Here is a 13,714-nt window from a genome sequence, read left to right on the forward strand (position 1 = left end):
TTTGAAGAACTAAAACATTTCTTAGTTTCCCATAAACAAACCATCCAGAGAGCAAATGACTATCATATTCTATCAATATCTTCTTTTTCATACACTCTCTCCTGTGTATTAAAGACAGCTAGTTATGACCTCCAGAAATGATGGTTGTAATTGCAAATTACAAATTACAAATGGGGAAAAAATCAGTTAAACAAGATTTGCTTTAGTAGAAACATATAGAAAACATGAAAAAGTTCTAAAACATGCCTTAAATGAAGTTGTAGACTACCCTGTTAACTTGCGTGGTGTTCCTATTTTTGGAATAAAGAGCATCTTAGCTCTAGTTGAACACTAGTGGGGCACCCTGATAAAGATAAAGAAAAATAGCTAACATGACTGCATTTTTCATGTTTCCAATTCCATCCATTTTACATCATCAGTTAATCATAAGAATTTAATAAAGTAACATTAAATTATCCAATATCGAGACAGCTCTATAAACAGTATAGGTTACTAGAGCTAAATGTTCTTTTTCATAAAATGAGAACTGTAAATACAATCGGAGGTTTGAATTATATTCACAGTGGTGGTTTACAGGATTATATACATATTAGATGCACATTTACAAAAATCTCTGGTTACAAGTCGAGATGGAAACCTTAGTTCTCTGAGCTTCAGTCAAGATAGAGGCCTAGGAAGGCACACTTTGCCTCCTTGTACAACCATAAGAAAGATCAAAACTAACTTCAAAACAAGAAACACCCAGAACTGCCAGAAAATTGAACTGTTTGGAAGTCTGACAACTGAGGATTTAAAGAAGTCATATTCACGCAGACGGTTAGGAAGGTCAGAGAGAACTCAGTGTGGCGGTGGTGAAGTGCCAGCTGACACCTCGCCACCAGAATGAGCAGGCCCACATTCACATGTGGTGGATAAAAATTGGGAAAGATACCTAGGAACAACTGATCCCAGCCACAGGCCAGACTGTGGAGCCTAGGGTTCCAGCACCAGAAATATAAAGCCTCATAACTTCTGGCTGTAAAAACTAATGGGGTTTAAAGCAGCGGAAAAAACTACTAGTCTCTAGGAGAGTCTGTTTAAAGGGCCTGCACAGACCTAGAACTTATGCAAACCCGTCCACCCCGGGACCAGGGCAACAGCTACAGAGGTGCCAGTCGCATACGGGAAGTGCATGAAGTAACTTGAATAGAAGTGAGTGCCCAGCAATTCTCCAGCAGCCAGAAAGCGTCACTGTCCCCTCTCTGACCTCTCCCACAAAAAGAGCCACAAAATGGTGAAGCAGATTGTCCAGGCCAATACTTAGGGCTTTGCCCTATGTAACAAGTGCAATAAGACAGGGAGTCAAAGCAGCTCTACCTTATACAGAGAAACATACACAGGGAGCCTGCTAAATTGAGAAGCCAAAGAAATATGGACCAAATGAAAGAAAGGAACAAAACCTCAGAAAAAGAACTAAATGAAATGGAGATAGCCAACCTATCAGATGCAGAGTTCAAAACAATGTTGATGAGGATGCTCAGAGAACTCAGTATGTCATAAGCATAAGGGAAGAAATGAAAGCTACATCCTTAATTTGTGTCTTTTTAAGACAATAAAATTGACTTTGATAACAATTAAACCTCATTTTTTAAAAAGCAAGCTTTAGAAGCAATGACCTGTTACAAATAGCATGGGTAGCCTTAGCAAGTTCTTGGAAAACACAGCAATCAAAGGCACTGACTGATCAAAGACATTAGTGAGCATGCTTAAGGTCACAGTGAATCTTAAGGTGGGGTCTATGCTTTGGATTACAAGCACATACAACAAAGAGATAGACTATTTTTACATGTACATGATACTGATGTTTTTATTTAAGAACTTTATACATTTTCCTTTTTCTTCTTCAAGTCTTAACAACCATCTTATCCATTTATTACTATAAAATGAAGGCACCAATCTTCTTATCCAGTGATTTTCAACATTTTTAATCTCACAACACACATACACTCATTACTAAAGTTCCATGGCACACCAAAAAATGTATTTTTTGCCAATCTGACAAGAAGACAAAAAACAGTAACTTTGATTCGCTCACACTGGATAGGTATTATTGTTAGTCGTCATTTTGTATTTGATAATCTAAAGGAAAAAAGGGTCAGTGCCTCTCACTAGTCAGGAATTGAACGCTTTAAAAATTCTTTCAACACAGGCTGAAACATCACTCTTCTAGAATAATATCGCCTTTTTGACACTGTCCTGATTGGAATAACCTACCAATCTTTTTAAGTTGTTATATATACTATATTTCATGGCTCTTAGTTTGAGAAATACAATTTTATGAAGCACCTGAATGTTATAAAAATAAAACTGCATTAGGCCCTTTGCAATAATAATTTTCCTTAATCTATAAGAATGAAAATTTGAAAGTGGTATTAGTTCATGATTCATTTCAAAATTACTCTAAAACCAGATAGCATGATCTGAAAGTATTAAAACCAGGGACTGGCTGGGGTGGGGTGGAGGGAAGGGGAGAAAATGCAGACAATTGTAACTTTATAAAAATAAATTAACTAATTAAAAAAAAAGGAAAGTATTAAAACCAGAGTATTTAGGATGAGTATTCCATCATCCTCAAAAATCTACCTTGAAGCTTACTGCCACTGAAAGCAACCAGCCATTATATATCCACCCAAATATTTAAGAAATCTCCCCTTGAAACTTGGGATTTGGTATTACTTACCATTATTTATATCATTAATAACTAAAATGGAAATTGTTATGATTAATTTAAGTACATATAGCATGAGAAACTATAAAAACATTACAATTTCTAAATTTTTAGAAACTCTCAAGATTTTAAACAGTTCTGTTTCTCTGAACTTGTGATTTCCCATATTAGTACAAACTAAAATATGATAAGGTAAAACCACATCCCTGTATTATTTCCATTATATAAAATATATATATGGTCATAACTCAATGGCTATTCAAAGTTTGTTTTCTGTTTAATTAAAAAAACATTTCCTGTCCTGGCCAGTGTGGCCTAGTGGATTGAGTGCCAGCCTGTAGACCAAAGGGTTGCCAGTTTGATTCCATGTCAGAGCAAATGCCTGGATTGTGGGCCAGGTCCCCAGTAGCGGGTGCACGAGAGGCAACCACACATGGATGTTTCTCTTCCTCTCTTTCTCCCTCCCCTCACCACTCTCTCAAAATAAATAAATAAAATCTTTAAAAAAAAATTCCTGTGTTCAAATATTGGGCAATGCATAATTCCTGTGAACTTAAATGTTGCTGTTAATGTCATTTAAAGTGAGAAAGGTTCTAACTGCAATGATCTCTACTTCCACTGAATATTTTAAGTTATTCTCTCTACTGGCTAATGTTCACATATTTTGATTTAGAAAAGTGACTTTGGCCTGGAGGCTTTCACCAAAAGTTATCAATACAAACAAATAATAACCCCCCCCATCAAAACTGTATATTTGATATAATCCAATTTAGAAAAGGTTGCCACACTTTTAGTTAATTCTTTAGTTAAAAGACGTGTCTAATTATTCTACATAAACTAAAATATGCTCAATGGAGTATTATTATTTTTCAAAGTCTTCACAGCCTATCAATAACTTGTATTATTTACCAAATGTATTTTTCTGTAGGAATAAGAGTATAATCATTTTTTTACTTTTTTAAAATAATTTTTATTCACTGAGTTTAGACATAGACCAAATTGTTGTTGTTCTTATTTATGCATGCACTATTTATGTTTTTTATTGATTTAATCTTTCTTGTATTTCTTTTCATTACAATTTAGTTCCCTTACACAGCCTTCCAGCACTCACCACACTGTTGTCCATGTCAGTGAGTCCTTTTTCTTTTTCGCTCAATCCCTCTCCCCCCACTAACTGTCATCCTGCTCTCCATCTATGAGCCTGTCCCCATTTCCCTTGTTAGTTCAGTTTGCTCATTAGATTCCACACGAGTGAAAGCATATGGTACTTGTTTTCCTCTGACTGGCTGACTTATTTCACCTAGCATAATGTTCTCCAGGGCCATCCATCCTTTCAAAGCATAGGATTTTCTTCCTTTTTTTTTTTTTTTTTTTTTAAACAGCCAAATAGTATTCCATGGTGTAAATGTCTCATAGTTGTCTTACCCACTAATCTACTGATGGACACTTGCGCTGCTTCCATATCTTGGTGATTGTACATAACGTTGCAATGAACACAGGGGTGCTTATGTTTTTTTCGAATTACTCTTTTAGGTTCCTTCGGACATATTCCCAGAAACAAGACAGCTGGGTTGAAAGGCAGATCCATTTTTCATTTTTTGAGATATCTGCATACTGCTTTCCACAGTACATGCACCAGTCTGCGTTCCCACCAACAGTTCCCCCTTCTCTACATTCTCACCAGGACTTACTTGTTGATTTATTAATGATTGCCATTCTGTCAGGTATGAGATGATGATATCTCCTTGTGGTTTTTATTTGCATTTCTCTGATGATTAGTGACAACGAGCATATTTTCATATGTCTACTGGTCATCTGTCTATCCTCTTTGGAGAAGTGTCTGTTCAGGTCCTTTGCCTATAATTTTAATTGGATTTTTGAGGTTCAGTTTTATGTTCTTCACAAATTTGGATATCAATTCCTTATCAGATGTATCAGTGAATATGTTCTTCCATTCTGTGAGTTATCTTTTCATTATTCTGATGATTTCCTCTGCCGTGCAGAAAGTTTTTAGTTTGATATGGTCCCATTTGATTATTTTCCTTTTGAATCCCTTGTGTGGGGAGATATGTCTGATAAAATGTCACTTTGAGTTCTGCTGGAGATTTTGTGGCCTGTTGTCTTTTATGATTTTTATGGTTTCAGGTCTAACATTTAGGTGTTTGATCCATTTTGAATTTATTCTAGTTTGTGATGTAAGAAGGTGGTCTAGTTTCATTTTTCTGCATGTTATCTGTCCAATTTCCCCAACTCTATTTATTGAATAAACTATCATTAGCCCATTGTGCATATTTGCTTAATCTCTCAAACATTAATTGATTATAAAGGTGTGGGTTTATTTCTGGGCTCTCTGTTCTGTTCCACTGATCTGTGTCTGTTTTTATGCCAGTACTATGCTGTTGTTAAACTAATCAATCTGTAATCAGCAGCCAGGCTTAAGCTCCACAGAGTGGAGCTGAGTAATTCCCACTGGCGGGGCTACTGCTTCCCCTTAGGCTGAAGCTATCTGGAGGAGAGTGCTCTGCCTGAGGAAGATGGCTGCTGCAGTACGGAGAATGATTCAGCACAGGGATCCTGGTAGCTATTCCTTCAGTTCTCTCCCTACAGCTACCAAATCCAGGCTTTCCTCAAGCACCTCTACTCCACTCTTCCCTCTCTCTGCCAGAGCCCAGGAACAGTGGCTGCAAACAAAATTTGTGCCTTGACCCTTAAAGGGGCTCTCTGTGTCTCCAGCTGTCTCTCCCTGGGAGACAGAAACACCTTTCTGGCTCTGGTGGAGCAGGCTGGGGAGCCCAGCTTGGGGTTTAGACCTTATACTTCTCAGGGGGAATCCCCTGGCCACTGAAACATGCCCCCCCCAACTTCAGCTGCTGCCCGTGGGCGCCCAGCCAGCCCTCTTGCGCCTCCTCCACACTCACCGGTTTGATTTTAGTGAGGTGTCATCTTCCATCTGTCCATGGTTATAAGGCTTCTCTAAGGCTAGTGTTCAGTTGGTTATTTAGGCTGCTTTCTCTACAATTTAGTTTTAATTCTAGTTTGGTTCTGGGAGGAGGTTAGTGTAACATCCACTTATTCCTCTGCCATCTCGGATCTGCATTTACTGGTTGATTCATGTATGTGCTCTGACCAGGCACTGAACCCCCAATATTAGTGTGTCAGGGTGATGCCCAATCAACTGAGGCTCAAATATTCTTAATGCAAGCAACCTTCACCTTATTCTTAAATGTAAAGTACTATATAGCTACCCAACTTTATTAGGAATACAATGTTTCTTTTTAAAGTCTACCAGTATTTTTCCAGGATTACTACTTTTGTATTCTTGTTAAAAATTTACATTAGTTTTGAATGACCTACTCCAGTTCTATTTTTCTCACAGTCCTCGTCATTGCAGTGAGATTTGGTAGAATATGAGGCTTTCATGCATAGCTCTGTATGTATCTTCTACCCAACAATGAACTTTCAAGGAATCTATGGAAATAGATGAGTAAAAAAACAAAATATGTACAAGAAGGGAGGTTTTTTAAAAACAGAAAAAAAAAGTGTTTTTTAGTTGCTCATATACACAACAATACAATACAATAGAGCCAGTAAAAATAATTTATGTAGACACACAGTTACTGACATGGAAAGATGCTAATGACACAGGAAAAAGAAAACATTACAGAATAATAGTGATGTGTTTCATACTGAATTTGTTTCAAAAAACAAATACAATCTCATAGTTAAGTTCAACGAGTATATCTAGTCCACAGAAAACAAGCTACTTTAGACTTTTTGATATTGATTGATACACATGAAAATACTCTTTGCATTCTCTTAATATCCTTCTTTATGACACCAGTTTCTTAGATAATTTTATAAAAATCATGAAAAATACAAATTTTAGTATGTTGCTACTTAAATTCTTAGTTACTAAAAATAGAGTCGAAGGCCTACAAAAAGAATGGGTTATTTAATGCAATTCTATTAATGTCATTGATTAGACCAAATATAATTCAACTGCATGTCATATTAATAAAATACTCTATTTTTTCACCAATTGAGAGATTGTGGTATAAAGAAATACTTTATTATGCATTTGATAGCAAACTTCTCAGTAAAAAACTAACACAAACTCAAGTAACTGAATCTTTTAAAAAGGTAATTTAGAAATCACCATGCAAAATAGATCATATTTTATATTCGTTATAAAAAATGATGTGGCATTTCAGATATTTTACTAGAAGATCAAATACCTACTTTCATAATAAGCTTTTTGCCAATATAGCCATTTAAGAAAACCAATGTAGTGAACACAAACCAAACTTTATCAATGTAATGAACACAAACCAAATGTCTTATTTTATTTATCTTGGACCAGCTGCCCCTCTATTCTTACACAGCATCTCTCTATATTGCCTGCAAAGAGCAGGTTTTATACTCAGGCTTTGCAACTTAACCAAAATGAAGCTACTATGATAAAATCGTATCTCCTACCCTTTAAAGCAATGCAAAAGCAAAATTTAAGGACTTTGGATTGTTGGCATTACCACTCATTCTTCCATCATCCTAGATGAGTACTGTCCTTAGGTTTCAATATAGTTCAAATATATACTGTTTAACTATGTATGATTTACAGGCCAAATCTATTTTCAAGAATAAGCATATTTACTATCAGTATGAACAATAAACATTTACTTGACAGAGAGAAGCACTTTCACAAATGTTAACCTCATTTAATCCTAACAACGCTTTAAATACTTTGATAACATTCTTTCAAATTTACAGATGAATAAACAGTCAAAGATTAGGTAATTTACCTTGAATCACATGGTTTGGAAGAAGGCAAAGTAACAAGTATCTGCCTAACATCTGAGCCCTTACCACATACCTTTTACGAATCCATGCACTAGCAGTATCAAAATTTTGAATACTCTCTGCTGGGTATTCAATACTTTACTTATGATATTGGTAATATGGCACACAGTTAAAAGAAACTCAACTAACCAAATTATTTTATTGTTATTTTAAAAATATAGAAAATGATGTTTACAAAATTAAAACAAGTTACAGAACTATGGTATTCCAAGATTTGGAATAGATATCCTAGAACATATCAGATACAATTCATTTACCAAATAATCTAAAAGGATTTTGGAATAGGATATCCTATATTAATATATGTGCTCTTTTATATCAAATCATAAGAGGACTATGTATCTTGCTTTATTCATTTATAATCAAGATTAAATAAAAATAATTGACATTATTTTCATTACATTAATTATTTTTATTTGGGTTTCTCTGCTATTCTCTTTGCCTTTCAAAAAATGTTCTCTTGAATACTTTATGCAAACCTACAATATTTCTGTACTTTTAATATAGAACTTGCTAAGTATCACCGCTATAGTGTTCTCTCAATTACCACAGAGCAAAAATCAAAACAATTAAGTAAAACTTTTAAAACCACTTGAAGGAAAATGTGTTTCCTTCTAAAGCCACATGTCAATATTCTTTGTGATACCTTTAATAATAGTTTAGAACTTTTTATGGCAGTTCAAAAGTCTGTAAGGCAATTTTTCTTTCAAGTTATTTATCAGCGTGGTTTTACAGAGTTGAGTCATCATGGGTTCAACCTATTTAGTCACCTGCTTATAGAATCTGCCAACCACAATTTACTGACTGTAGCTTCCTCAAACTTAAAACCGAATAAACTCAGGAAGGCCTGAGAAATGTTTAATGTTTTCCAAAGTAGCAACTGAAAATATTCTTTCAGAACAGCATAAGTTAAAAAAAAAAAATCAGACAAACAAAAAACCAACTGTCTTGTCCTGGTAGAGCACCTCACCTACGGCAGTGGCAGTCTCACCCTACCTTTCCTTCCTCCCCTCTGCTGGGGAGAGAGGTTGTTCAACCTAAGAAACAAACAATATTGTATGCTTACATATTTTTAAGAAAGTATTCTACTAAAAATAATTCCTAGGTTAAGAACACATACTAAGCTAGAGTATACATATAATTGTGCCCATAACTATTCTGAGTGTAAGAGTTTCCATTTATTTAAAAAAATTATCTTAAAAATATAAAATGCAAAAAATGTAATTTCAAAATTAATACCACACCAATACTTTTGGGGCTCACATTAATTATTTTCAATGTATTATCATAACCTGTAAACTTCAAGGGCTATTGCATTTCTCTTTTCTCAGAAAGAACATAATCTAGTGCAAACTAAAATAATGAACAAGTCCTGTAACTTGAAAGACTTGGTTCTGCTAAGCGACTTAATCTTTTATCATATAACCCCTATTTAAGACTATCTGTTCCCTTCATTGGGGTCTACATAGAGCAAATATTTGAGAAATTCATTGTTATTCAAAAAAAAAAAAAAAAAAAAGGGCATTGGCTGGTATGGCTTAGTGAATTGAGCGCTAGCCTGTGAACAAAAGGTTGCTGGTTCAATTCCTGGTCAGGGCACATGCCTGGGTTGTGGGTTGGGTCTCCAATGGGAGTGTGTGTGATAGACAATGGACTGATGCTTCTCTTGAACACTGGTGTTCCTCTCCCTCCTTTCAACTCTCTCTAGAAATTTTTAAATTTTTTAAAAAGAGGGAGTTAAAATTACAACTCCAAAGTGTCATAATACGAGAACAACTTAATTACCTAGCACTTGTTAAGGAAGATCATAGACACAATGTGTAACAGTGTTTTATATTATAGTCACTGTTTTGCTATTCCTAATAGAAGTTTAACTTATCTAAAAAAGGATATTCATTCTTTTTCATTTCACCACACACAAACTAATTACTAAAATTCTGCAGCACACCAAAAAATATATTTTTTGCCAGTCTTACAAAAAGAAGTCTAGATTTAAATCATTCACACCAGGTGGCTATTGTTGTGTTGGCTGTTGTCATCTTTTTTCTTTCTTTTTTTTTTTGACAATCTAAGTGAAGAGGTCAGTGCCCCTAACTAAATAGTCAAGTATTGCGTGTTTTAAAATTTCTTGCAGCACAATGGGTGAAAATTGCTGATCTAGAACATCCAATTAGAAAAAAGGGAAGAGAACATAAACCAAATAAGGTATGTTAAATGTTTATTATAGTTTCTGTCTACAAAAGTTTTTAAATTTATAAAAATAAGAAAATTTATGAAAATCCTATAAACTCTGAATAAAAATATTTCTAGAGTTCCTTCATTAAGTTACATCCTAAACGTAATTGAAACTTTTCATCAATACTCACGGTTATCATTATTGACCACTATATTATGATATATTCACAATTATTGATCAATGTAAAGTGTTGTTGCCTCTATACCAAATTGTCCCAGAAAGGCAAAATTTGAGTTGTAATATTTTTAATTTCTTTTGTGCTGGGGAAGCTCCTAATCTACCATCATCATTTAAAAATTCTCCTTCTGGCTTCTCATATGCTATGGTAGAGGAAACCAGATTATAGAGCTTGTTTAAATTATGTCTGAAATAGTCTCTGAGTTTGGGACTAAGAGGCTCTCTTGTGAGTAGAATATATCAGGGCTGTGTTTCATTCAGTAAGATTTCTGAATCCCAGATGCCAACTACTATGCCAACACACTGGCACCACATGTAAGAATTGCTGCCCTCGAGGATCTCTTACAGCCTTTTGACACCGATCAGTGCAACGCAAATTAAATAGAGTTTTATGTAGGATTTGCCCTCTCAGTGTCATCTAGTGTAACCACTCTACTTAATACTTTACACCTGCCTCACCCTTCTCCACTCCTAATTGCTCTTACCTTGCCTTACCCTTTCCCTTTTGTCCTGGAAGTAATTAAATTGTCTGTCGTATGGTATTGTTTACTTGCATTTATCATCTACTGTGCCTCCCCTAGAATTCAGGCTCCAAGGAGGCAGGAGTTTTTGAACAGTGTCTGGCACATAGAATCAATTATAAAATGATTAATAGTATGGCAGGACGGTCTGAACTAGAGTTATAGATCCAGAAGACAGGGTTTTAAATGACAGGAAAAGCACTGGAAATATGACACTGCTAAGGGTGAATAATAAAATGAAGATACCCAAAAGGAAGACTGTGGAAGACCACCCAACATTAAAAGTGGAGAGAAATAACAGCCACCAAAAGAGGACTGATAAAGAGTAGGGAAACCTAAATAGAAATGTCATAGAAGCAGTAAGAATAAATAATTTCCAAGACTAGAATTGAAGGCAGAAGCCAGGCTGCAATAATTGAAGACGTTATTGGGAGGTGAGAAAATACAGACATAGAAGGTCAGACTGTATTTCTAATAAACCTGGCTATAAAAGTTAAGAAGTGACGAGAGGGAATAAATAGATGTAATGAGATAACCTGTATTTTTTTATTGTGTAAATAGGCTCCTCAATTATATAATTGAGGAGCCTATTTACACAATAAAAGAAAAACAGCAAACACTAAGTTTCAAATATGGTATATGGAGCAAGATATCTGTGAAGATGGCTTCCAGACCACAAGCCTTTTAAAACACAAGACGAGAGAGGAACACTTCCAAGACTATAAAACAAAAAACTCAAATGAGTATGACCCACTAGGGATCTATTCTAAATATAAAAACAAAACAAAACAAAAACTGCAACAGAAAATTTAGACTGTTCTCAGCAATTACACTGTTGGTGATAATGCTAGTGTTGTTATTCTAGGTCAGATAGTTGCGTAACACAGGACGGAGCAAATTAGTAAACATGACATTATAATTCGTTCATTCCTGATGTTACTGAGACCTTGCCACTTTTTAGAACATGACTACTGTAAATAATTAGAACTGACTATACATAGATACTTTAAAAATTTATGCACACACAAACATAGAAACATTTAGTGATGAAATAACGTAATAATTAGTGGGATTTGCTTTAAAACAATACACAAGAACAGTACAATAAAAGAAATACAGGCCATGCACTGGTAATTGTGTAAGCGGGATGATGTAGGTACATGGGAATTCAGTTTATCCTTTTATGTCTTAAATTACCTGGGGGGTGGGGGGGGGGTTATCATACCACTCTTCTACTCACTCCATAGGCTGACACTCTAATCTTAATCGGAACAAAAAAAAGGTCTTTATAATAGCCCTACTTATCTACCTTCATTACCTTACTTCAGTTCCTACTAACCTACATATAGTTGTCTCACTGTTAGTCTTTCAATGTTTTCATTTTAGGGCCTCTCTATTTTTCTATCTCAGCTAACACTTCCAACTGGGTTTTGTTTTTCTCTGTAGCACTTACGGTCTTCTAATAATATACTAAAATAGTTATTTTGACTGCTGTCTGTTTCTTACTAAAAGATAAGCGACACAAAGGCAGGCATTTTTTTTGTTTTGTTTGTGGCTGTACCTTAAGTACTTAGGACCTGTACCAATGTCTATAAAACTGAATTAGTCATAGAAAAAAGGAATGTATCTGAGATAAGAAAAAAGGAAATAAAGAAAGATACAAAAATAGGTGTAAGGACAGGAAGTTAAGGGGGTTCCTGCTTGTAACCTCAATTTCCTTTGTGCTGTTGTGCTACAGGAGAAAGGTCATCTACTAAAAGAAAAGAAGGAAATTGAGTAGAGAGAATTTGGAATTAACCCGTTTAGGAAGTGGAAGCTGAAAAGGAGCATAGAAAATGATACCAACTGGTACTAAAGGCTCTGCCTTTAGTATAGAACACCAAAATACATGGGTGGAACTTTCTCCTGAAGTGTTACGCCTTTAGCGTAAGGCTTTCCAAAAAAATTTTCTGCAATGATAAAAATGTTGTATGTATCTGCACTGTACCACATATGGTTATGTCAGCATTTGAAATGACTAAGGAAATACATTTTTTAATTTACTTGTACTTAACTAAATTTAAAAAGCCACCATGTGACTAGTGACTCCCAATAAAAGGGAAGGCATTTTTAGGGTATGAAATAAAAATAGTAGTACTTTCCAAAAATAAGAACTTTAAAGGTGTAAGTGACAGAAAGACAAAGGCATAAGGGAGATAAGGTACTGGCAAAAATGGTTGCAATTACATACAATAGGAGAGGTGCCTTGGCTGGGGGGAAAAAACAACGAAAAACCTGGAAACATGTAGGAAACTCAACAATTACATGACCCACTGTTGAGGTGGTAAAGTCTGTGAGTGACATCTAGTTTATCTGCTAAGGGTTCACAAAAACAATTCGTCTTAATGGGCTTCTTGGAAGTACACATATCGTGAACCGAGAGTTGTCCAAGCAGACCTGTTTATTTCTGAACTCCTACCATATATCCGTTCTCTTGATCACAAAGTGGTATAAAGTTCCTTCATATATACTGTCTCATAGACCATGGCAACACTATCGTGAGGCAGGAATTACATATCAAATTTTATACCTGAAAAATAAAAAACTGTTATGTGGTTTTATGTCTTGTCTAAAATTTCAGGCAGAAAGCAGCAGAGTTGAACTCAGCATCTGAGTCCAAGTCGGCCTGTTGCTCTCCTACCAAGTTCTGACATCTGTAGGAGATGTGAACTTTTGTTTCCCCACCAAGAGCCAAAATTTCCTAAGATACATTTAACTGCGTATATATATGGATACGACTAGATATCTTAAAAAGAGCATCAGTAAAATTTGGCAACTTATTCTTTAAATGTTGGTGCTGATTTTGGTTCTTTTCTGTTTTTAAGTTTGATTAGTTTGTAAACTATTTGGCTTTAATTATATTAGCACTAATTCAGACATTTTGAAGTCCTTGGAGTTCTGGGGCAAAAGGCAGAGAGCTACCCAAGTCATGTCATCATCCAAATTGAATTCATAAAAATTTAAGTACAAATGTTTATTTATACCTATTTATGGAACATGACAGAATAAAAAAGAAATACTTTGGGTGTGATCAAAACCAATAAAAAACAAATTAGTAGTCCAGCCCTCTTCTGTACAGTACTGGTAGTGAGTATCATTAACTACACACTCGTGGCCAGAGCAGAGCCTACAGTCCTTCAAAAACACTACCAGTACGCCAGTCAGATGCTACTCAGT

General features: G+C 35.2%; 1 protein-coding gene across 5 annotated transcripts in view; it reads right to left on the reverse strand.

The window, feature by feature from the left end:
- Positions 1 to 13,714, reverse strand: part of JMJD1C (jumonji domain containing 1C) — a 249,118-nt gene that overhangs the window by 56,279 nt on the left and 179,125 nt on the right. The window lies entirely within an intron of this gene.

Source organism: Desmodus rotundus, chromosome 4 (assembly GCF_022682495.2).
Source record: "Desmodus rotundus isolate HL8 chromosome 4, HLdesRot8A.1, whole genome shotgun sequence".
Classification (NCBI taxonomy): Eukaryota; Metazoa; Chordata; class Mammalia; order Chiroptera; family Phyllostomidae; genus Desmodus; species Desmodus rotundus.